We start from the raw sequence: 27,614 nt of genomic DNA on the forward strand, positions 1-27,614 counted from the left end.
CCACTAAGAAACAAAAGGATAAAAACTAAAACTGCTCCTTGGCTATCCAAAGAGACAAAACAGATTATGCACCACAGAGACAAACTGTGGAAGCTTTACCAAAGCAATAAACTGGACAATACCTTGCTCCAATATAAACAGCTCCGCAACCATGCAAACAACTAATCACCAAAGACAAAAAAATCCTACTATATCAAACTTCAGTCCAATAACAATAAAAAACCTCCAAAATTCTGGAACTCAATAAACTCACTCCTCAATCCAGGCTCCAAGAATAATCCCTGTCCTGACCCAAGTAAATCTGACCTTGAACTAGGCTCTGAATTTAACTCATTTTTCATAGAAACTATTACTACCCTCACCAAGACATGTCCCAATAATAACCAAACTGCTCTACACTCTCCCCCTTCTAACTCACCTAATCTGTTTGAACTCAAACCCATCTCCACTAACTTTATAAAAAAACTTCTGTCCAAACTTAAACCTTGCTCTAATGCCCCAGACAATATTCCCTCTTCCTTCCTAACATGTGCTGCTGATGGCATTGCTGTTCTAATCAGCATCATTATTAATTGATCCATAAAAGAATCATACGTCCCCACACGCTGGCGTTCAGCTTATATTCTTCCTCTTCATAAAGGAGGCAAAATACCAGCATCTCAAACTTTCACCCCATTGCTTTGCTCTCACCAATCTCCAGAATCCTAGAAAAATGCATCCACCTTCAACTTATGCCCTTCCTGACCCAAAACAATCTACTCACTTCTACCCAGCATGGCTTCTGTCCAGGCCGTTGCACAATAACCGCTCTACTCTCTTTCCTAGAAACTGTCAATCAAGCCTGAGATTCAGGCCACTTAGTTTCTACTGTTTTACTCGATCTGTCTAAAGCCTTTGATACTGTTTCCCACAAGCACCTTCTCTGTCATCTCTCAAACCTTAATCTCTCACATAATGCTTTATCCTGGTTCTCCAGCTATCTATCAGATAGATCACAGGCAGTCAAATGGAAGAACTCCATCTCTTCCTTCCTACCTATCACAACTGGGGTACCACAGGGATCCATCCTTGGGCCAATGCTTTTTAACATCTTCATCAATAATTTTACACTGCTATTCCTGATGCTAAAATAATTCAATAAGCAGACGATTCAGCCTTAGTCTGCTCTGCCTTAAACCTCTGTGAATTGCTGACTAAAACTCAAACTGCCTTCTCAACAACTGAAAACTGGATGCGCCAAAACCACCTCTCTCTCAATGCAAATAAATCAAAGATTTTACTATTCCCTCCCACAAAGACCCTCGCCTATGCTAAAAACAACTTCAAAGTCTATAGTGAAACAAACTCACCTATAGAAGTGGTCCCCTCTGCCAAACTACTTGGCATTACTGTAGTTGAACACCTCAAGTTTGATATTCATATTCAACAAAATATTAAGAAACCCCACCAAAAGCTAGGTATGCTGTACAGGAATAATCACTTTCTCTCCAACTCTACCCGGCAAACCCTGGCCTCGACTTATCTTCTTCCTTCCTTATTATACGAAGCCCCTCTCCTAACCAACCTGTCCTCCTCTATCACCTTTAAACTAGAAAACTGCTACAACAAAATCTCTAAATTTGCCTCTAAATCTAAAAATACTACCCATCACTGCTAAACTCCCAAACTATCTAGACTATCTCTAACTCACTACTGCATATAGACTCATATTTCACCCAACAAGATGTCCCGTTCTAACTAACATCCTTCCCCCTTATACACCCAACAGAGCTCTCAGATCTGAAAATCAGAACTTAATTACTATCCATAAACCTAAAAGTCCTGCTGGCCAACTTCTCCTATCTTTCTCACTAGGAAAACAATGGAATTCCCTTCCCTCCACACTAAGAACCATACCAAACTCAGAAAACTTCAAAACCCAACTATTCAAACACCTGTCCACTAAATGGAAATGTACCTGCCTTCACCCAACCTAATCAAAGGGGGGTTCTTTCTGGTTCCCAAGCTCTACACCTCTCATAGTTATCTTCATATTAGCCTATCTAAGCTCTCAACAATTTCTATAGCTTCTATCTAAGCTCTCAACAACTCCTACAGCTACCGTCATGCACCCCAACCTTGTAAATATTGTAAATAGCATTCTACTGTTGATGTGTGTATGTAAAGCATATTTAAATTTCCTTAAAAGGTTTGTATGTAAACTGTTTCCACACCTAACACATATCTGTTTTCCTCAAATGAAACTAATCCCTACCTTCAAGCTTAATGAATTTAACTATGCATGATATTGAATGCATTTATGAGTAACTATTCTACAATTATCTTTAATATTAACTGTCAGTTGTATCTAAATTGTATAATGCATCTTGGAGCTTTTCTCCCGGAGCCTCCACTGAAAATGGGTCAATTCAGCCCAGTGGACTTCCTCAGTAATCAAACTGCAAATAAAATAAATAAATAAAATCTGTAGCAAGCTACAATTTGGACTGCAGTCTTAAGTAGTGTTAGTTGCACCTGGAGAATTTCAGATGCATTGTGTTGGGCAACTAGCCTGGAGGTGTGAATATCCTTGGTGAATATGGACACTCCTCCACCTTTAGTGTTTCGGTCTTGGTTTGGTGGCTGAAAAATGTGGTAAGAGTTGTAGCCTGGTATTGCAGGGGTGCTGTCTGGAGCCTTGAACCAGGTCTCCGTTACTGCACATATATGGATGTTCTCCATTTTTAGGAGTGCCTCAAGAGAGTGCCTTTTGAGGTTTAGACTTCTAGCATTGAGTAGCATTACCTTCAGATTTTGCATGCTTGTATCTGTTACGGCGGTGGTTTTGTCCCTTGAACCTTGCCTAAAAAAGACACTATGGGGTGGCAAGAGCTTTAGCCAGTAACCTGAATCCCAGGGGTGACAGGTGCAGACCATCTCCGGCAAAGTATTGTGGTTTGTCAATCATGTCTTCCCAGGCAGATAGATACTGGATCCCTTTTGAATGACACCAGAAGCTTAGCCAATTGTTGAAGTCAATCATTTTGTCCTTATACTGTAGTATCATTCTGGGTGAAGGCAGGATGCTACCTAGGGCTAGGGTCATACCTGCCTGGGCCACATGATCCGAGAGCTCTTCCATGTCTCTTTTCATGTAGTCCAGGGAGGTACGCCTCAAGTAATTCATTCCAACATGGACAATGACAGAGTCATATTTGTACTTGTTATGGAGTGACTTGAGTGCATGCGTTATGTGGCGGATCCTGGCACCCAACAGGCAGATGACTGTAATTTTCTCCTTGTTCAGCCTGGTGAGTGGGACATCAGTGTGCCTGACTATAGTCACCTATGACTAAAGTGTTGGGTACATTGACTTGCCTTAGGGACTGTTGTTGGGTGACACACTGATGTTGTGAGCTATGTGTCACTTTGGTTGTGATTGGTGTTTGTTTGTGTTTCATTAGCATATTTTGCTGTTTTCTTTTGATTGGCAGCTCTCTACCTTGTGTAGTTGGTAATGAATCTGGACCCATGTGTCTATAATTTGAACACCACACATGGTCAAATCTCACTGTTCATAGGTTCATAGGTTCATAGGTTCATACTAGTCTATCTGCCCAAGGGCATTTATAAGCCTAGCCCATAGTTATGTGGCTTTCGCCACCCCTTTAGTTTGAATAAAACTATGCCTATTATTTTGCTGTGCCTCTGTCAAGCAGTGACACTGAAGTAATCCCTGGGGTATATCTGCGATCTCCCATCCATTGGTCAAGATTCCTCTTGAACAAGGCCAGCGAGGTGCTCTGCCTCACATGTACCAGGATTTTGTTCCACAGCATAGGGAGTCCCTGGGTGATGAATCTGTCCCTCCAGCACATTCTATTAATAACCGTGTCAAGGTTTAAGTCTCCCGCCCTTGTTGTTCTGAGGGATCTAGATTTTTTGAGGTGAAGCATATTCATCAAATCTGGGTTTGACATGGCCTTATATGTCAGGCACAGGTCACCTCTGAGCAAGCAGTATGAGACTGAATAGAGCTGGAGTTCTTTCAGTCGGGCAGCATAAGACATATTTTTGAGACCCTTTATCCTTTTGGTGAGGAACTTTTGGGGCCTTTCCAGCTGCTGCAGGTGTCGGGTCAGATACATTCCGAATGGGGCATTGTACTCAATCATAGGTCTAATGAGTGATGAGTACAGGGGGACGATGACCTCCCTTGATCTAGATGTGAATCCCTTCATGATCAGGTGGGCAATGTAGAAGGTTTTCCTAACTACTTTAGCAACATGAGTGTCAAACGAAAGGCTACTGTCAACCTGGGTCCCCAGATCACTGATGACTTCTTCTGTGCTCAGTGGATTGCCACCTATATGGTAGCTAGGGGTAACCTTGTTTTTCCCGAAGGGTATGACTATGCATTTCTTGGCGTTTAACTTTAGGCCATGGCTCTGGCACCAGTTATCCGTTTCTGTGAGGCCCTTCTGAAGGATATCTGTGTCAGATGTGTTTTCGACTATGGCGCCCAGTTTGCAGTCATCTGCAAACTTTGTCAGCCATAACACTCCTGTGTTTGCTTGTACTTCAGAAAAGTAGATGCCGAACAAGAGTGGACCCAGGACTGAGCCCTGTGGGACACCACTTGTGACAGGCTTTGAGTCTGACATGGCTCCAGCAACTCTGACCCTGTGGGTTCTGTCACTTAGCCAGTTTGCAACCCATCTTGTGATGTATGGGTTTACATTCAAGCTGATGAGTTTTTCGATGATAGCTGAGTGGGGTATTGTGTCGAAGGCCTTTGTCAGGTCGAGGTAGGCTGTATGGACTGCCTTTCCCTCATCAATGGCCTTGGTGACTGTCTCGAAAAAGTCAACCAAGTTTAAAAGGCATGATCTGCCTTTGACAAAGCCAAACTGGGTTGGATCCAAAGTCTGCAAGTTCCCTATGTCTTTATTTATGAGTTCCATTATGATCCTCTCCATGGCTTTGCAGATAAGGCTTGTCAAGCTAATGGGACGGTAATTTCCAGGGTCGGTGGAGGCACCGCCCTTGTGAGGTGGGACCACAGTCGCCATGCACCACTCCTTGGGTACGTATCCCGATGTGAGGCTAAGATTAAACAGCTGTTCTAACTGCGGGTTTAATTCCTCATTGAGTTCATGGAGCACACAGCCGGGGACACCATCCGGTCCCATGGATGCTGTGTTTTTTGCCTTGGAGAGAGCAGTTCTCACCTGGGCGTTGGAGATGTTTTGGGGGCTACAATCCTCTGGTATAGATATCTCTCCTTTTGGGGTGGAGGGGGGGGAGAAGTTTGCACTTAACCTGTCAGCCAGTATGTTGGCAATGTGTGTAGGTTCAGTAATCTTCATATCATTTTGAACTAATTCTGAGCATATCTGGGAGTTTCCTCCTAGGTTTCTAACATAGCTAAAGAAGGCCTTATGATTGTCTTTTGAGTCCTTGGCGATTTTTCTCTCAAAATCTGCCTTGGATGATTTTATGAGAGCTCTTAGTTTTTTTACTTATAATGATCAAAGGTGTCTTACCTTTCAATGATTTTGCTCTATCTTGTAGTAGCTTCCTCCTTTTGTTGTAGAGCTTGTTTATGGCTGGGGTCCACCAGACTGGATGCTTGCCTTTGGTACAAAGAGTCTTAGTTTTGTTTGGGATTGCCTGATCCATGCAGTCCTGTAGGTGCTGGTAGAAGGCATTTGTAAGTGATTCAGCAGTTTGAGTAATGTTTACCACTGGCTCAGGGGCCTTAAAGGAGACCACACTAGTTTTTAGAAGTGTGAAGTTGGCTTTTGAGAAGTTTTTCACTGTGGTCTTTTTTATTTCAGGTGGGGGCAGGATGAGGACCTCCAGCGAGATTAGTTTATGAACTGATCTCACCAGTGAGGAGTATACTTCCGGTGTTGAACATTGTGATCCCATGTTCGATGTTGATGAGATCAAGTATGTTTTCTCCTCTTGTGGGGATGGTGAGTAGTTGTTCCATGGCATTTGAGTTTATGAACTCCAGGAACCTTTGAGCTAGAGTGTTTGGGCTTGAGTAGTGTTCCCAGTCTATATTAGGGTAGTTGAAATCACCTAGTATGATGGTGTTTGGAGATACATTTATCCCCTCCAATGTTTTCAGGAAGGCCATGTGAGGTTCCTGAGTTTGAGAGGGTGGCCTGTAACATGCTACAAATTGCAGAGCAGTCTTGCCTATGGTTAATTGCACCTGGATGGTCTCCGATGCATCGTGCATTGCCACCAACCTTGAGGTGTGGGTGTCCTTTATGAATATGGACACCCCCCCTCCTTTCTTGGTGTTGTCCGGATTTTGGGGCGGAACGCATGATATGAGGTGAAACCTGATAGTGCTGGGGTGCTCTCAGGAGCCTTGAACCAGGTTTCTGTCACAGCACAGACATCAATGTTCTCCATACTGAGAAGGGCCTCGAGTGCGTGCATCTTGAGATTGAGACTTCTGGCATTGAGCAGCATTACCCTTAGTTTTTTTTACTTTTTTGTGTTCTAGGGTGGTAGGTTTAGAATTTGAGCCTTGCCTAAAAAAGGCACTATGGGGGTGGCAAGAGCCTTTGCCAATATCCGGAAGCCTAGGGGTGACAGGTGCAAGCCGTCCCTTGTGAAGCAGCGTGGCTTGTCCAGCATGTCATCCCAGGCAGACAGACATTGGATCCCCTTTGAATGACACCAGAATTTAAGCCAATTATTAAAGCTGATCATCTTATCACTGTATTGTGGCATCATTCTAGGTGAAGGTAGGATACTGCTCAAGGTCAGGGTCATACCTGCCTGGGCTACATAATCAGAGAGCTCCTCAATGTCTCTTTTCATGTAGTCCAAGGAGGTACGTCTCAGGTCGTTGACACCAGCGTGGACAATGACTGAGTCGTACTTGTACCTGCTGTTGAGAGACCTGAGTGCTTGCATTATGTGGCGGATTCTAGTGCCCGACAGGCAGCTTACTGTGACCTTCTCCTTACTCAGTCTGGTGAGCGGGACGTCAGTGTGTCTGACTATGGAGTCACCTATGACAAGTATGTTTGGTGTATTTGGCCTTAAGGGCAGTGACTGCTTTGCACACTGATTTTGTTGTTTATGTGTTGTTTGTGTGGTGCATTGAGTTTGCAGTTGCTTGGGTGTCTGCTTTGGAGGCCTCTGCTGTTTAGGTAAATTTTTCTCAGAGCCTCCAAGTATGTCTTAGTGTGTTTATGTGTTTGATTCAGTGGTGTGGTTGAGTTATGTGAGACTGGTATTGTGGTGTGTGTAGTTGCCTTCTCCTCCTGCCTGGTCTTGCCAGTCCTGAGTTGAGAGAGCTCAGCCTCCAGTCTGGCTAAATAGCTGCATCTCTCACAAGTGTTAGTGTTACGTGGGAGGAGGAGAGGGTTGTCCGTGTACATGAGGCAATTGTAACATTGTCTCAGAATTCCCAGATTCACCAACTGGGCAGGAGAGGACGCCAGCATCTGACCCTTCGACATGCTAGAAAGAATTATGAGTTGGTATGAGACAGAAAAGTAGTGGGCTTAGCAGGGAAGTGGGCACTCCTGGGGGGTTTTACTAGTGAGAGATTTGTATAATATAGGAGTGCTTGACCTGCAAAGAAAATGCTTATAAGACAAGGGATATGCTTATAAGACAAGTGCTGAGCTGTTTGAGAAGAAAAAGCTATTTGGAACAAGTGCTGCACTTTTTAGTGAAGGTGTAAACTGTTTAGGTTCCTAACAGAGCAGTTCTAAGGGAAAAATTGAAGAACAGACTTTCTGGAGCCAGAAAGAGTTTAACCTTGTTTAACCGGCACTGCCCGATGCTGCTCTAGTGGCAACTCCGCGCTAAATCGCGCTAAAGCACGTTAAAGCGTGCTTGATAGCAGGGGCTGGAAAGAAGCAGGAATAGACCCAAAACGGACAATAAAACTACAGTTTCAAGTCAGTAACCACCTCTACGGGGGGCAGGGAAGCTGCTCAATGTTATTCACTGCCACTGATCAACAGAGAGACCCTCCTTCAGCCCAAGCAAAAATGGCCTCACAGAAACTTTCAAACAGTTCAGGAACAGCAAGCCTGTAACTGAACTTTTTTAACTCTCAGAAAAGTGGGAAAAAAGCAAGATTTTTTGTTTTTGTTTTTTACAGAGATAGCAGAGGTTCACAAGTAATATCAAGTTATAACAGTGCAGTAAATGACCCCACACAAGAGTGCTTGGTCAAGGACAGAAAATATGCAAGTTTTAAGAAAAAAACGATTTAAAATTAAGTGCAAACAGGAAATTCAGCAAACAACTTTTGGTTGTGCTCTAAATACAGCTACTAATACAGAAATCAAGTTTAACAAGCCAGAAAATGCTCAAGCTAGGCAGCTATGCAGAAAAACTTAGCAAATAAACAGAGAAAAAATACTTAAAATCTCAAAAGTGGCTCCCTTCTTCTCTCAGCGTTTTTTCCTCTTGGAGGGTGCTTTACCAACAGCCAACAAGCCTGAAAAGACTGTGATAGTCATAGTGATAGTTCATCCCTTCTTTGCTTTTGGGTGTAATTAGTGCCAATGTGTCTACCAAGCCATTGCTGTGCATTCAATTGTACAAATGCAGTTGACAAGTCTGTGCATCTCTTGAGCACAAGCTGTTACGTGTAAAATCTGAATTGCATGCCAGTTTGGACCCATATTTATTGCTTGACTGCTGCAAGTAGGCTATTGGTGGAGGGATAGTGTTTCATTTAGACCACAAAGGTGGGGAGTTGAGGATTCCAGGATTTTGTGGGCCTCCTTGTGAAGAGGTACAACAGGAGGCTGCTACTGAGAGGTTATACAGGCCTCAGTATAAGTATAAGCTTGACCAAGGTTGTCTCCAGTATAACTGAGATCCAAAAAGCTGGGGACAAAGCCGCCACCTCTACAGTGGTGTCCAAATCAACAGGGTCAAAGGGGTCCCACATTATATTGCTGAAATGGTGCCATGTCTGACACTGACTCAGGCAACTGACACAAGAGACAGCGATGACAGTTCTAAGGGTGAGGACTACATTCTTATAGTTGTCAAGATAGACAAGGATGTACCTCTGAGGTCCCTACCTATCCCCATTTATGGTGTCTTCCAATCTTTTGTGTACATTACCACCCACAGCTGTCTTGTACATCCTGTATATCTGCTTCTGATACCTAATCTACCACACCTGCCTAACCCTCCTATACTTAAGTACTTTTCCCAACATTCCTCTCTCTCCAAACAACAACAACAACAGCAAAAATACATCCTAAATATAGCTCTCCAATTCTCGTACACACGAGTGCTGATTGGCAGAAGTTGAAGATTTTATTTTAGCTGCAGTAGTATGGTTACTTCCACACAAATGTGCCTAAATCGGCTGCACTATGGGAATACAGAGTAAATTCACTACTTCCAGTTACTCTAACAGTTTTCAGGCTATAATGAACTAGAATTTCCTATGTGATATGTTGAGGTAATTTCTCTCTATATAGACTGATGTTTTTGTATAGTGTCATGGGTTCGAATACAGATGTATGTCAAATTATTATTTCATACTTCTGATTCTTTACATATATTTTATTGCAAATTAGTGCATTTCTCTCCAGTTAAATTTCAGTATCATACCACTTGAATAGTGCAGCAGAAAATAATTTGCAAAAAACGTCTCACCCCCAACAGGGAGACTCAGTGACCACCTTATCCTAGTTATGGCTTAATATCATTTATATTCCCCTACCCTCTTCTTACTCCCTACAGCAAATATTTTATTTTACCGAGCATGACTGAGTAATAATAAGGAACTAAGTAACAGTAGCACACTATACAGATGGTCCTACATGTCCAGAAAAATTACTGTTTCTATTTCTCGCTCTCCATGTCTCTCTTTCTCGCTATTAACCCCTTCTGCTTCCTTATGTTTTCACTGTCCCTTCAATTGTGTGATTTAAAGTTTGCAAAGCAGGAGTTCCTTTGCAGTGAGATACAATAATGGTTAGATACATGGAGTGATTTTTGACTGTTTGTAGTATGCAGTGAGATACAATAATGGTTAGATACATGGAGTGGTACGTGACTGTTTGTAGTATGCAGTGAGATACAATAATGGTTAGATATGTGGAGTGGTTTGTGACTGATTGTAGTATGCAGTGAGGTACAATAATGGATAGATACATGGAGTGGTTTGTGACTGTTTGTAGTATGCAGTGAGATGCAATAATGGTTAGATACGTGGAGTGGTTTGTGACTGTTTGTAGTATGCAGTGAGATACAATGATGGTTAGATACATGGAGTGGTTTGTGACTGTTTGTAGTATGCAGTGAGATACAATGATGGTTAGATACACGGAGTGGTTTGTGACTGTTTGTAGTATGCAGTGAGATACAATAATGGTTAGATACACGGAGTGGTTTGTGACTGTTTGTAGTATGCAGTGAGATACAATAATGGTTAGATACACGGAGTGGTTTGTGACTGTTTGTAGTAAGCAGTGAGATACAATAATGGTTAGATACACGGAGTGGTTTGTGACTGTTTGTAGTATGCAGTGAGATACAATAATGGTTAGATTCGTGGAGTGGTTTGTGACTGTTTGTAGTATGCAGTGAGATACAATGATGGTTAGATACATGGAGTGGTTTGTGACTATTTGTAGTATGCAGTGAGATACAATGATGGTTAGATACACAGAGTGGGTTGTGACTGTTTGTAGTATGCAGTGAGATACAATAATGGTTAGATACGTGGAGTGGTTTGTGACTGTTTGTAGTATGCAATGAGATACAATGATGGTTAGATACATGGAGTTGTTTGTGACTGTTTCTAGTATGCAGTGAGATACAATGATGGTTAGATACATGGAGTGGTTTGTGACTGTTTGTAGTATGCAGTGAGGTACAATAATGGTTAGATACATGGAGTGGTTTGTGACTGTTTGTAGTATGCAGTGAGATACAATAATGGTTAGATACACGGAGTGGTTTGTGACTGTTTGTAGTATGCAGTGAGATACAATGATGGTTAGATACATGGAGTGGTTTGTGACTGTAGTATGCAGTGAGATACAATAATGGATAGATACATGGAGTGGTTTGTGACTGTTTGTAGTATGCAGTGAGGTACAATAATGGTTAGATACATGGAGTGGTTTGTGACTGTTTGTAGCATGCAGTGAGATACAATAATGGTTAGATACATGGAGTGGTTTGTGACTGTTTGTAGTATGCAGTGAGATACAATGATGGTTAGATACATGGAGTGGTTTGTGACTGTTTGTAGTATGCAGTGAGATACAATAATGGTTAGATAAACGGAGTGGTTTGTGACTGTTTGTAGTATGCAGTGAGGTACAATAATGGTTAGATACGTGGAGTGGTTTGTGACTGTTTGTAGTATGCAGTGAGGTACAATAATGGTTAGATACATGGAGTGGTTTGTGACTGTTTGTAGTATGCAGTGAGGTACAATAATGCTTAGATACGTGGAGTGTTTTGTGACTGTTTGTAGTATGCAGTGAAGTACAATAATGGTTAGATACGTGGAGTGTTTTGTGACTGTTTGTAGTATGCAGTGAGGTACAATAATGGTTAGATACATGGAGTGTTTTGTGACTGTTTGTAGTATGCAGTGCGATACAATAATGGTTAGATATGTGGAGTGTTTTGTGACTGTTTGTAGTATGCAGTGAGGTACAATAATGGTTAGATACATGGAGTGGCTTGTGACTGTTTGTAGTATGCAGTGAGATACAATAATGGTTAGATACGTGGAGTGGTTTGTGAATGTTTGTAGTATGCAGTGAGATACAATAATGGTTAGATACGTGGAGTGGTTTGTGACTGTTTGTAGTATGCAGTGAGATACAATAATGGTTAGATACGTGGAGTGGTCTGTGACTGTTTGTAGTATGCAGTGAGGTACAATAATGGTTAGATACATGGAGTGGTTTGTGACTGTTTGTAGTATGCAGTGAGGTACAATAATGGTTAGATAAATGGAGTGGTTTGTGACTGTTTGTAGTATGCAGTGAGATACAATAATGGATATATACATGGAGTGGTTTGTGACTGTTTGTAGTATGCAGTGAGATACAATAATGGTTAGATACATGGAGTGGTTTGTGACTGTTTGTAGTATGCAGTGAGATACAATAATGGTGGGATACCTGGAGTGGTTTGTGACTGTTTGTAGTATGCAGTGAGATACAATAATGGTTGGATACATGGAGTGGTTTTTGACTGTTTGTAGTATGCAGTGACATACAATAATGGTTGGATACATGGAGTGGTATGTGACTGTTTGTAGTATGCAGTGACATACAATAATGTTTGGATACATGGAGTGGTTTGTGACTATGTGTAGTATGCAGTGAGATACAATAATGGTTAGATACATGGAGTGGTTTGTGACTGTTTGTAGTATGCAGTGAGATACAATAATGGTTAGATACATGGAGTGGTTTGTGACTGTTTGTAGTATGCAGTGAGATACAATAATGGTTAGATACATGGAGTGGTTTGTGACTGTTTGTAGTATGCAGTGAGATACAATAATGGTTAGATACATGGAGTGGTTTGGGACTGTTAGTAGTATGCAGTGAGATACAATAATGGTTAGATACATGGAGTGGTTTGTGACTGTTTGTAGTATGCAGTGAGGTACAATAATGGTTAGATACATGGAGTGGTTTGTGACTGTTTGTAGTATGCAGTGAGGTACAATAATGGTTAGATTCACGGAGTGGTTTGGAACTGCTTGTAGTATGCAGTGAGGTACAATGATGGTTAGATACATGGAGTGGTTTGTGACTGTGTGTAGTATGCAGTGATTTACAATAATGGTTAGATACATTGAGTGGTTTGTGACTGTTTGTAGTATGCAGTGAGTTACAATAATGGTTAGATACATGGAGTGGTTTGTGACTGTTTGTAGTACGCAGTGAGGTACAATAATGGTTAGATACATGGAGTGGTTTGTGACTGTTTGTGGTATGCAGTCAGATACAATAATGGTTAGATACATGGAGTGGTTTGTGACTGTTTGTAGTATGCAGTGAGATACAATAATGGTTAGATACACGGAGTGGTTTGTGACTGTTTGTAGTTTGCAGTGAGATACAATAATAGTTAGATACACGGAGTGGTTTGTGACTGTTTGTAGTATGCAGTGTGATACAATAATGGTTAGATACGTGGAGTGGTTTGTGACTGTTTGTAGTATGCAGTGAGATACAATAATGGTTAGATACGTGGAGTGGTTTGTGACTCTTTGTAGTATGCAGAGAGGTATAATAATGGTTAGATACATGGAGTTGTTTGTGACTGTTTGTAGTATGCAGTGAGGTACAATAATGGTTAGATAAATGGAGTGGTTTGTGACTGTTTGTAGTATGCAGTGAGATACAATAATGGTTAGATACATGGAGTGGTTTGTGATTGTTTGTAGTATGCAGTGAGATACAATAATGGTTAGATACATGGAGTGGTTTCTGACTGTTTGTACTATGCAGTGAGATACAATAATGGTTGGATACATGGAGTGGTTTGTGGCTGTTTGTAGTATGCAGTGAGATACAATAATGGTTGGATACATGGAGTGGTTTGTGACTGTTTGTAGTATGCAGTGAGATACAATAATGGTTGGATACATGGAGTGGTATGTGACTGTTTGTAGTATGCAGTGACATACAATAATGGTTGGATACATGGAGTGGTTTGTGACTGTTTGTAGTATGCAGTGAGATACAATAATGGTTAGATACATGGAGTGGTTTGTGACTGTTTGTAGTATGCAGTGAGATACAATAATGGTTAGATACATGGAGTGGTTTGTGACTATTTGTAGTATGCAGTGAGATACAATAATGGTTAGATACATGGAGTGGTTTGTGACTGTTTGTAGTATGCAGTGAGATACAATAATGCTTACATACATGTAGTGGTTTGTGACTGTTTGTAGTATGCAGTGAGATACAATAATGGTTAGATACATGGAGTGGTTTGTGACTGTTTGTAGTATGCAGTGAGATACAATAATGGTTAGATACATGGAGTGGTTTGTGACTGTTTGTAGTAAGCAGTGAGATACAATAATGGTTAGATACATGGAGTGGTCTGTGACTGTTTGTAGTATGCAGTGAGAAACAATAATGGTTAGATACATGGAGTGGTTTGTGACTGTTTGTAGTATGCAGTGAGGTACAATAATGGTTAGATTCACGGAGTGGTTTGTGACTGTTTGTAGTATGCAGTGAGGTACAATAATGGTTAGATACACGGAGTGGTTTGTGACTGTTTGTAGTATGCAGTGAGGTAAAATAATGGGTAGATAAATGGAGTGGTTTGTGACTGTTTGTAGTATGCAGTGAGATACAATGATGGTTAGATACACGGAGTGGTTTGTGACTGTTTGTAGTATGCAATGAGATACAATGATGGTTAGATACACGGAGTGGTTTGTGACTGTTTGTAGTATGCAGTGAGATACAATAATGGTTAGATACACGGAGTGGTTTGTGACTGTTTGTAGTATGCAGTGAAATACAATAATGGTTAGATACACGGAGTGGTTTGTGACTGTTTGTAGTATGCAGTGAGATACAATAATGGTTAGATACACGGAGTGGTTTGTGACTGTTTGTAGTATGCAGTGAGATACAATAATGGTTAGATACACGGAGTGGTTTGTGACTGTTTGTAGTATGCAGTGAGGTACAATAATGGATAGATACACGGAGTGGTTTGTGACTGTTTGTAGTATGCAGTGAGGAACAATAATGGTTAGATACACGGAGTGGTTTTTGACTATTTGTAGTATGCAGTGAGGTACAATAATGGTTCGATACATGGAGTGGTTTGTGACTGTTTGTAGTATGCAGTGACATACAATAATGGTTAGATACATGGAGTGGTTTGTGACTGTTTGTAGTATGCAGTGAGATAAAATAATGGTTAGATACATGGAGTGGTTTGTGACTGTTTGTAGTATGCAGTGAGAAACAATAATGGTTAGATACATGGAGTGGTTTGTGACTGTTTGTACTATGCGTGAGATACAATAATGGTTAGATACATGGAGTGGTTTGTGACTGTTTGTAGTATGCAGTGAGATACAATAATGGTTAGATACATGGAGTGGTTTGTGACTGTTTGTAGTATGCAGTGAGATACAATAATGGTTAGATACATGGTGTGGTTTGTGACTGTTTGTATTCTGCAGTGAGATACAATAATGGTTAGATAGATGGTGTGGTTTGTGACTGTTTGTAGTATGCAGTGAGGTACAATAATGGTTAGATACACGGAGTGGTTTGTGACTGTTTGTAGTATGCAGTGAGATAGAATAGTGGTTAGATACACGGAGTGGTTTGTGACTGTTTGTAGTATGCAGTGAGATACAATGATGGTTAGATACACGGAGTGGTACGTGACTGTTTGTAGTATGCAGTGAGATACAATAATGGTTAAATACACGGAGTGGTTTGTGACTGTTTGTAGTATGCAGTGAGATACAATAATGGTTAGATACATGGAGTGGTTTGTGACTGTTTGTAATATGCAGTGAGATACAATAATGGTTAGATACACGGAGTGGTTTGTGACTGTTTGTAGTATGCAGTGAGCTACAATAATGGTTAGATACACGGAGTGGTTTGTGACTGTTTGTAGTATGCAGTGAGGTACAATAATGGATAGATACACGGAGTGGTTTGTGACTGTTTGTAGTATGCAGTGAGGAACAATAATGGTTAGATACACGGAGTGGTTTGTGACTATTTGTAGTATGCAGTGAGGTACAATAATGGTTAGATACACGGAGTGGTTTGTGAATGTTTGTAGTATGCAGTGAGATACAATAATGGTTAGATACATGGAGTGATTTGTGACTGTTTGTAGTATGCAGTGAGGTACAATAATGGTTAGATACATGGAGTGGTTTGTAACTGTTTGTAGTATGCAGTGAGATACAATAATGGTTAGATACATGGAGTGGTTTGTGACTGTTTGTAGTATGCAGTGAGGTACAATAATGGTTAGATACATGGAGTGGTTTGTGACTGTTTGTAGTATGCAGTGAGGTACAATAATGGTTAGATACATGGAGTGATTTGTGTCTGTTTGTAGTATGCAGTGAGGTACAATAATGGTTAGATACATGGAGTGGTTTGTGACTGTTTGTAGTATGCAGTGAGATACAATAATGGTTAGATACATGGAGTGGTTTGTGACTGTTTGTAGTATGCAGTGAGGTACAATAATGGTTAGATACATGGAGTGGTTTATGACTGTTTGTAGTATGCAGTGAGATACAACAATGGTTAGATACATGGAGTGGTTTTTGACTGTAGTATGCAGTGAGATACAATAATGGTTACATACATGGAGAGGTTTGTGACTGTTTGTTGTATGCAGTGAGATACAATAATGGTTAGATACATGGAGTGGTTTGTGACTGTTTGTAGTATGCAGTGAGATACAATAATGGTAAGATACATGGAGTGGTTTGTGACTGTTTGTAGTATACAGTGACATACAATAATGGTTAGATACATGGTGTGGTTTGTGACTGTTTGTAGTATGCAGTGAGATACAATGATGGTTAGATAGACGGAGTGGTTTGTGACTGTTTGTAGTATGCAGTGAGATACAATAATGGTTAGATACATGGTGTGGCTTGTGACTGTTTGTAGTATGCAGTGAGATACAATAATGTTTTGATACATGGAGTGGTTTGTGACTGTTTGTAGTATGCAGTGAGGTACAATAATGTTTAGATACACGGAGTGGTTTGTGACTGTTTGTAGTATGCAGTGAGGTACAATAATGGTTAGATACACGGAGTGGTTTGTGACTGTTTGTAGTATGCAGTGAGATACAATGACGGTTAGATACACAGAGTTGTTTGTGACTGTTTGTAGTATGCAGTGAGATACAATAATGGTTAGATACACGGAGTGGTTTGTGACTGTTTGTAGTATGCAGTGAGATACAATAATGGTTAGATACACGGAGTGGTTTGTGACTGTTTGTAGTATGCAGTGAGATACAATAATGGTTAGATACATGGAGTGGTTTGTGACTGTTTGTAGTATGCAGTGATATACAATAATGGTTAGATACACAGAGTGCTTTGTGACTGTTTGTAGTATGCTGTGAGATACAATAATGGTTAGATACACGGAGTGGTTTATGACTGTTTGTAGTATGCAGTGAGGTACAATAATGGTTAGATGCATGGAGTGGTTTGTGACTGTTTGTAGTATGCAGTGAGATACAATAATGGTTAGATACATGGAGTGGTTTGTGACTGTTTGTAGTATGCAGTGAGGTACAATAATGGTTAGATACATGGAGTGGTTTGTGACTGTTTGTAGTATGCAGTGAGGTACAATAATGGTTAGATACATGGTGTGGTTTGTGACTGTTTGTAGTATGCAGTGAGATACGTTAATGGTTAGATACATGGAGTGGTTTGTGACTGTTTGTAGTATGCAGTGAGGTACAATAATGGTTAGATACATGGATTGGTTTGTGACTGTTTGTAGTATGCAGTGAGATACAATAATGGTTAGATACATGGAGTGGTTTGTGACTGTAGTATGCAGTGAGATACAATAATGGTTAGATACATGGAGTGGTTTGTGACTGTTTGTAGTATGCAGTGAGATACAATAATGGTTAGATACATGGAGTGGTTTGTGACTGTTTGTAGTATGCAGTGAGGTACAATAATGGTTAGATACGTGGAGTGGTTTGAGACTGTTTGTAGTATGCAGTGAGGTACAATAACGGTTAAATACATGGAGTGGTTTGTGACTGTTTGTAGTATGCATTGAGGTACAATAATGGTTAGATACATGGAGTGGTTTGTGACTGTTTGTAGTATGCAGTGAGATACAATAATGGTTAGATACATGGAGTGGTTTGCAACTGTTTGTATTATGCAGTGAGATACAATAATGGTTTGATACATGGAGTGGTTTGTGACTGTTTGTAGTATGCAATGAGATACAATGATGGTTAGATACATGGAGTGGTTTGCGACTGTTTGTAGTATGCAGTGAGATACAATAATGGTTAGATACATGGAGTGGTTTGTGACTGTTTGTAGTATGCAGTGAGGTACAATAATGGTTAGATACATGGAGTGGTTTGTGACTGTTTGTAGTATGCAGTGAGGTACAATAATGGTTAGATACATGGAGTGATTTGTGTCTGTTTGTAGTATGCAGTGAGGTACAATAATGGTTAGATACATGGAGTGGTTTGTGACTGTTTGTAGTATGCAGTGAGATACAATAATGGTTAGATACATGGAGTGGTTTGTGACTGTTTGTAGTATGCAGTGAGGTACAATAATGGTTAGATACATGGAGTGGTTTGTGACTGTTTGTAGTATGCAGTGAGATACAACAATGGTTAGATACATGGAGTGGTTTTTGACTGTAGTATGCAGTGAGATACAATAATGGTTAGATACATGGAGAGGTTTGTGACTGTTTGTTGTATGCAGTGAGATACAATAATGGTTAGATACATGGAGTGGTTTGTGACTGTTTGTAGTATGCAGTGAGATACAATAATGGTAAGATACATGGAGTGGTTCGTGACTGTTTGTAGTATACAGTGACATACAATAATGGTTAGATACATGGTGTGGTTTGTGACTGTTTGTAGTATGCAGTGAGATACAATGATGGTTAGATAGACGGAGTGGTTTGTGACTGTTTGCAGTATGCAGTGAGATACAATAATGGTTAGATACATGGTGTGGCTTGTGACTGTTTGTAGTATGCAGTGAGATACAATAATGTTTTGATACATGGAGTGGTTTGTGACTGTTTGTAGTATGCAGTGAGGTACAATAATGTTTAGATACACGGAGTGGTTTGTGACTGTTTGTAGTATGCAGTGAGGTACAATAATGGTTAGATACACGGAGTGGTTTGTGACTGTTTGTAGTATGCAGTGAGATACAATGACGGTTAGATACACAGAGTTGTTTGTGACTGTTTGTAGTATGCAGTGAGATACAATAATGGTTAGATACACGGAGTGGTTTGTGACTGTTTGTAGTATGCAGTGAGATACAATAATGGTTAGATACACGGAGTGGTTTGTGACTGTTTGTTGTATGCAGTGAGATACAATAATGGTTAGATACATGGAGTGGTTTGTGACTGTTTGTAGTATGCAGTGATATACAATAATGGTTAGATACACAGAGTGCTTTGTGACTGTTTGTAGTATGCTGTGAGATACAATAATGGTTAGATACACGGAGTGGTTTATGACTGTTTGTAGTATGCAGTGAGGTACAATAATGGTTAGATGCATGGAGTGGTTTGTGACTGTTTGTAGTATGCAGTGAGATACAATAATGGTTAGATACATGGAGTGGTTTGTGACTGTTTGTAGTATGCAGTGAGGTACAATAATGGTTAGATACATGGAGTGGTTTGTGACTGTTTGTAGTATGCAGTGAGGTACAATAATGGTTAGATACATGGTGTGGTTTGTGACTGTTTGTAGTATGCAGTGAGATACGTTAATGGTTAGATACATGGAGTGGTTTGTGACTGTTTGTAGTATGCAGTGAGGTACAATAATGGTTAGATACATGGAGTGGTTTGTGACTGTTTGTAGTATGCAGTGAGATACAATAATGGTTAGATACATGGAGTGGTTTGTGACTGTAGTATGCAGTGAGATACAATAATGGTTAGATACATGGAGTGGTTTGTGACTGTTTGTAGTATGCAGTGAGATACAATAATGGTTAGATACATGGAGTGGTTTGTGACTGTTTGTAGTATGCAGTGAGGTACAATAATGGTTAGATACGTGGAGTGGTTTGAGACTGTTTGTAGTATGCAGTGAGGTACAATAACGGTTAGATACATGGAGTGGTTTGTGACTGTTTGTAGTATGCAGTGAGGTACAATAATGGTTAGATACATGGAGTGGTTTGTGACTGTTTGTAGTATGCAGTGAGATACAATAATGGTTAGATACATGGAGTGGTTTGCAACTGTTTGTATTATGCAGTGAGATACAATAATGGTTAGATACATGGAGTGGTTTGCGACTGTTTGTAGTATGCAATGAGATACAATGATGGTTAGATACATGGAGTGGTTTGCGACTGTTTGTAGTATGCAGTGAGATACAATGATGGTTAGATACATGGAGTGTTTTGTGACTGTTTGTAGTATGCAGTGAGATACAATAATGGTTAGATACAAGGAGTGGTTCGTGACTGTTTGTAGTATGTAGTGAGATACAATAATGGTTAGATACACGGAGTGGTTTGTGACTGTTTGTAGTATGCAGTGAGATACAATAATGGTTAGATACACGGAGTGGTTTGTGACTGTTTGTAGTATGCAGTGAGATACAATAATGGTTAGATACACGGAGTGGTTTGTGACTGTTTGAAGTATGCAGTGAGGTACAATAATGGTTAGATACACGGAGTGGTTTGTGACTGTTTGTAGTATGCAGTGAGATACAATAATGGTTAGATACATGGAGTGGTTTGTGACTGTTTGTAGTATGCAGTGAGATACAATAATGGTTAGATACATGGAGTGGTTTGTGACTCTTTGTAGTATGCAGTGAGGTACAATAATGGTTAGATACATGGAGTGGTTTGTGACTGTAGTATGCAGTGAGGTACAATAATGGTTAGATACATGGAGTGGTTTGTGACTGTTTGTGGTATGCAGTCAGATACAATAATGGTTAGATACATGGAGTGGTTTTGACTGTTTTTTAGTATGCAGTGAGACACAATAATGGTTAGATACACGGAGTGGTTTGTGACTTTTTGTAGTTTGCAGTGAGATACAATAATAGTTCGATACACGGAGTGGTTTTTGACTGTTTGTAATATGCAGTGAGATACAATAATGGTTAGATACATGGAGTGGTTTGTGACTGTTTGTAGTATGCAGTGAGATACAATAATGGTTAGATACATGGATTGGTTTGTGACTGCTTGTAGTATTCAGTGAGATACGATAATGGTTAGATACATGGAGTGGTTTGTGACTGTTTGTAGTATGCAGTGAGATACAATAATGGTTAGATACATGGAGTTGTTTGTGACTGTTTGTAGTATGCAGTGAGGTACAATAATGGTTCAATACATGGAGTGGTTTGTGACTGTTTGTAGTATGCAGTGAGAAACAATAATGGTTAGATACATGGAGTGGTTTGTGACTGTTTGTAGTATGCAGTGAGATACAATAATGGTTAGATACACGGAGTGGTTTGTGACTGTTTGTAGTATGCAGTGAGGTACAATAATGGTTAGATACACGGAGTGGTGTGTGACTGTTTGTAGTATGCAGTGAGATACAATAATGGTTAGATACATGGAGTGGTTTGTGACTGTTTGTAGTATGCAGTGAGGTACAATAATGGTTAGATACATGGAGTGGTTTGTGACTGTTTGTAGTATGCAGTGAGATACAATAATGGTTAGATACATGGAGTGGTTTGTGACTGTTTGTAGTATGCAGTGAGGTACAATAATGGTTAGATACATGGAGTGGTTTCTGACTGTTTGTAGTATGCAGTGAGATACAATAATGGTTAGATACATGGAGTTGTTTGTGACTGTTTGTAGTATGCAGTGAGGTACAATAATGGTTAGATACATGGAGTGGTTTCTGACTGTTTGTAGTATGCAGTGAGGTACAATAATGGTTAGATACATGGAGTGGTTTGTGACTGTTTGTAGTATGCAGTGAGATACAATAATGGTGAGATACATGGCGTGGTTTGTGACTGTTTGTAGTATGCAGTGAGGTACAATAATGGTTAGATACATGGAGTGGTTTGTGACTGTTTGTAGTATGCAGTGAGGTACAATAATGGTTAGATACATGGAGTGGTTTGTGACTGTTTGTGGTATGCAGTCAGATACAATAATGGTTAGATACATGGAGTGGTTTTGACTGTTTGTAGTATGCAGTGAGACACAATAATGGTTATTTACACAGAGTGGTTTGTGACTGTTTGTAGTTTGCAGTGAGATACAATAACAGTTCGATACACGGAGTGGTTTTTGACTGTTTGTAATATGCAGTGAGATACAATAATGGTTAGATACATGGAGTGGTTTGTGACTGTTTGTAGTATGCAGTGAGATACAATAATGGTTAGATACATGGATTGGTTTGTGACTGTTTGTAGTATTCAGTGAGATACAATAATGGTTAGATACATGGAGTGGTTTGTGACTGTTTGTAGTATGCAGTGAGATACAATAATGGTTCGATACATGGAGTGGTTTGTGACTGTTTGTAGTATGCAGTGAGATACAATAATGGTTCGATACATGGAGTGGTTTGTGACTGTTTGTAGTATGCAGTGAGAAACAATAATGGTTAGATACATGGAGTGGTTTGTGACTGTTTGTAGTATGCAGTGAGATACAATAATGGTTAGATACATGGAGTGGTTTGTGACTGTTTGTAGTATGCAGTGAGATACAATAATGGTTAGATACATGGAGTGGTTTGTGACTGTTTGTAGTATGCAGTGAGATACAATAATGGTTAGATACATGGAGTGGTTTGTGACTGTTTGTAGTATGCAGTGAGATACAATAATGGTTAGATACACGGAGTGGTTTGTGACTGTTTCTAGTATGCAGTGAGGTACAATAATGGTTAGATACATGGAGTGGTTTGTGACTGTTTGTAGTATGCAGTGAGGTACAATAATGGTTAGATACATGGAGTGGTTTGTGACTGTTTGTAGTATGCAGTGAGGTACAATAATGGTTAGATACATGGAGGGGTTTCTGACTGTTTGTAGTATGCAGTGAGATACAATAATGGTTAGATACATGGAGTGGTTTGTGACTGTTTGTAGTATGAAGTGAGGTACAATAATGGTTTGATACATGGAGTGGTTTGTGACTGTTTGTAGTATGCAGTGAGATACAATAATGGTTAGATACATGGAGTGGTTTGTGACTGTTTGTAGTATGCAGTGAGGTACAATAATGGTTTGATACATGGAGTGGTTTGTGACTGTTTGTAGTATGCAGTGAGATACAATAATGGTTAGATACATGGAGTGGTTTGTGACTGTTTGTAGTATGCAGTGAGATACAATAATGGTTAGATACACGGAATGGTTTGTGACTGTTTGTAGTATGCAGTGAGGTACAATAATGGTTAGATACATGGAGTGGTTTGTGACTGTTTGTAGTATGCAGTGAGGTACTATAATGGTTAGATACATGGAGTGGTTTGTGACTGTTTGTAGTATGCAGTGAGGTACAGTAATGGTTAGATACATGGAGTGGTTTGTGACTGTTTGTAGTATGCAGTGAGATACAATAATGGTTAGATACATGGAGTTGTTTGTGACTGTTTGTAGTATGCAGTGAGGTACAATAATGGTTAGATACATGGAGTGGTTTGTGACTGTTTGTAGTATGCAGTGAGATACAATAATGGTTAGATACATGGAGTGGTTTGTGACTGTAGTATGCAGTGAGATACAATAATGGTTAGGTACATGGAGTGGTTTGTGACTGTTTGTAGTATGCAGTGAGGTACAATAATGGTTAGATACATGGAGTGGTTTGTGACTGTTTGTAGTTTGCAGTGCAATACAATAATGGTTAGATACATGGAGTGGTTTGTGACTGTTTGTAGTATGCAGTGAGGTACAATAATGGTTAGATACGTGGAGTGGTTTGAGACTGTTTGTAGTATGCAGTGAGATACAATAATGGTTAGATACATGGAGTGGTTTGTGACTGTTTGTAGTATGCAGTGAGGTACAATAATTGTTGGATACATGGAGTGGTTTGTGACTTTTTTATTAGTATGCAGTGAGGTACAATAATGGTTAGATACATGGAGTGGTTTGTGACTGTTTGTAGTATGCAGTGAGGTACAATAATGGTTAGATACATGGAGTGGTTTTTGACTGTTTGTAGTAATGTGTTTTATGTGTAGCTGCGGTCTACATATTGTGTTGAGCCACCATTTTTCTGTTTTTCTCAGAGGTACGTGGCCCCTGCCTCTCTCCGTCGATGCATCTTCTCCCTTCTGTGTCATTAACTTTCCTCCTCTGCATTTGTACAATCTCTTAGGCTGAATGGAAATATATAGCTTATGGCAAAATCTTGTGAGTGCTTACCTTTCGCTGCTTTATTCTGGTGGTCTTCACGTGACTTTGCTTAGCTATGCATAGTCATGCTAATCTTCTGCTGAACAAGCTGAAGAGCTGAATGTACAGCATACAGTTGTCATGTGGGTAATGAAGAGTAATACAGATGTCATGTGGGTAATGAAGAGTAATACAGTTGTCATGTGGGTAATGAAGAGTAATACAGATGTCATGTGGGTAATGAAGAGTAATACAGATGTCATGTGGGTAATGAAGAGTAATACAGTTGGCATGTGGGTAATGAAGAGTAATACAGATGTCATGTGGGTAATGAAGAGTAATACAGTTGTCATGTGGGTAATGAAGAGTAATACAGTTGTCATGTGGGTAATGAAGAGTAATACAATTGTCATGTGGGTAATGAAGAGTAATACAGATGTCATGTGGGTAATGAAGAGTAATACAGTTGTCATGTGGGTAATGAAGAGTAATACAGTTGTCATGTGGGTAATGAAGAGTAATACACACATTCTCCTTATCTGCATTTTGTTGTCATATTTGAACCTCATGACGTAGGAGCTCCTATGTGGTCTAGTTTGATAATACACAGGTCTGTAGATTTTCTTAGATACTTTCAAGGTTTGAATCCAGGAGTATGCCAAAGTGTTTTGAATGCTTTTTATGACTCCTGTGCATGTAACTGTTGGCTACACATCATTATCCTGATGCTGTAGCACTTTGTTTGCTCCCCGTTGTCAAGGCTGTCTTGTGCAGATCTTCACAGGATCATAGGACGTTACTAAGCTAATGGCGCTATGGCCCTTACAGACCCAGCCAAGTTCTGCCCTTAATTTCACGATCAGCACCTATTATCTTGCCTGAATAATTATGATGACAAAGCAAACAGTAACAGAACACAAATATGTGCAGAAATGAACTATAAACTAATGTCTTAGTATATCTGTATGTGTATTCCTGTCACCAGCTGTCCACTCCTTCAGGCACATTTGGTGACATTGAATAAATCTCCTTGACTTCAACCAGTTTCCATAAGCCATGTCTCTATCAGCTATAACATGCTTGGTCCCTTAAGACTTTCAGAATACACCTGTATCTTACATACAGTATGTATATTGAAGAGCTGCAACTGCCATGAACAATGTGTAAATCATGACACCTGCAACATGACCATAACATATATCTGTTTTGTATTCCATCAGATTTGGACATGGTTGTATTTATATACTGATTTTTTTGTGCAATGGTCAACACAGAGCACCATAGAGACTGCTAATTCCTATTCTAAGTGCAACACCTCAGTACCTGAAAATATGATTATGCATGCACAAATACATTGCCAACATCAGCGCAAATACATTGCCAACAGCAAAACAAATACACTGTCAACAGCAAAACAAATACACTGTCAACAGCAAAACAAATACACTGTCAAAAGCAAAACAAATACACTGTCAACAGCAGCGCAAATGAGCTCACTAGTGCTGTGCTTCAGGGAGGCAGTAAAAAATATTAACAACAAATAATTCTTTGTGTAGGTTGCATAACTGTTGCACTCCAATGGTTACACTTGCAATTCTGTCACAATGGTGTGGAACCTTGTCACACATAATCCATCACTGTGATTCTGCAGTGCACTATCATATTTAAGAAGTGTCTGTTTGCATTGTCAATGCACATTGTGCAACCATGAGGCAAGGCAAATGACACAATAAATGTTTACTATTTGTATTCACTCATCCCAGAATGAACTGACATGATGCTTGCTTGATAATCCACTGTTCTAAAGTTCTGATTGTCATTGACACCCCATACTGGGAAACAGGTACATGTCCCTCACAGTAATGCAATGTACATGAATGGCAGTATGTACATCTTAGCAGAGAAATACGTCTTTGCATGGGACAAGCACAGTGCTATTACTTTAACCTGTCCTCACACACACACACACACACACACACACACACACACACACACACACACACACACACACACACTTGTCTCAAATGTTGTTTTCTCCAGATTCTGTAATTAGACAGGAAGGAGCTTCAGTTTTCTCAGTGGTGAACTTGTGTGTGTGTGTGGTTCTAGTAACAGGTATGTAACGCCTCAATGTGCTGTGTCCACATCCACTCAGGAAACTAACTTTAACTATGGGCACAGCTCCCTCTGCTTTTTATTCCACTTTTAACACAATCATCCTCTCTGGAAGACACTGACAAGGTCATCATGTCAAAACTACACTCTCTCCCCTTAATGGGCAGACTTCTGTTGTGGTGCTTACAGCTAATGCTATGTTTGCTAGATTCTATAATGAGATAGGTTGGAAGTTCAAATCTCACAGGGGTAAAGTTATGTGTGTGGCTACAATATGAGTTAGTGTAGTTTCCTGAACAGACATGTGTTATTAACTTCTAGTTTATTGCACCATCTTCTTATCCCACTTTTACCACAAACATCTTCTCTGCAACACACTGATGACATCATCCTTTCCTAAGCACATTGTCTCCCCTTCTTCTTCTTTTGTGGTGCTTTCTGATAATACTGTGTTCTCTAAATTGTGTAAATAGATAGGTAGAAGGTTCATATCTCTCAGTAGTGAACTTGTTAATATGGCTTCAAGGTCAGGTACATATAGCTTTCTGAAGAGATGTGCTGTATCAACTTCCAGGCAGTGGAAGACTTTAACATGGGCAAGGAGGTCCCCATCACCTTATCCCACTTTTACTATAAACATCTTCTCTGCATCACACTGATTAGGTCATTATGTCAAATGTGCACTCCCTGCCTTTACAAGTCAGACCCCTCATGGGTGGCACTTGTGGCTAATCATGTGTTCTACAGATTGTGTAATTAGATAAGTAAGGATTTTAAATACAACAATGGTTCAATTATGTGACTGTGTGTACTTTAATGTACAATTGTGTCCATGACAACACCCTTTTGTAAACTTCCACTCAGGAGATGTATTTTCACTGCTGCCAGGGGGGCTATCAAGTAAATTAGTATTACCCCAGGCAAAACCCTGTTTTGGAAACACAATGGTTACATCATGCTATCAGAAATAATGAACAACATAACCACTGCAGTACACATCATCCTGTGACACTGTCTGTGGATAGTGTACTTTCTAGACTCCATAAGTACAGAGGGAGGAGGTATGCATGCAGCATTGATTAACTACTGTGAGTGTGCTTTTGTGTATCCAACAGAGAAGAGAAGGTTTCTAATGAGTGTAGCTGTGTTGTGTAACTGTGAACTTTAGCCGCCTTCATTCCTTTTTAGATGAACATCAACATATTAAAGAATGGTGATGTGATAGGTACACTGTCACAATTATAAAACATCATCTCATGTGGCATGTGTTATTCAGGCTGTGTTCTGTACCATGTGATCTTAAGTAGCCAGTTCAAATATAGCCATCACTCCTTAGACTCGTTGTGTCAGTATGTCTGTGAATGTGCAGGTAGGAAACGATGTTG

The sequence above is a fragment of the Protopterus annectens genome, chromosome 8.part1, assembly GCF_019279795.1.
Source record: "Protopterus annectens isolate FY-2018-M chromosome 8.part1, PAN1.0, whole genome shotgun sequence".
NCBI lineage: Eukaryota > Metazoa > Chordata > Ceratodontiformes > Protopteridae > Protopterus > Protopterus annectens.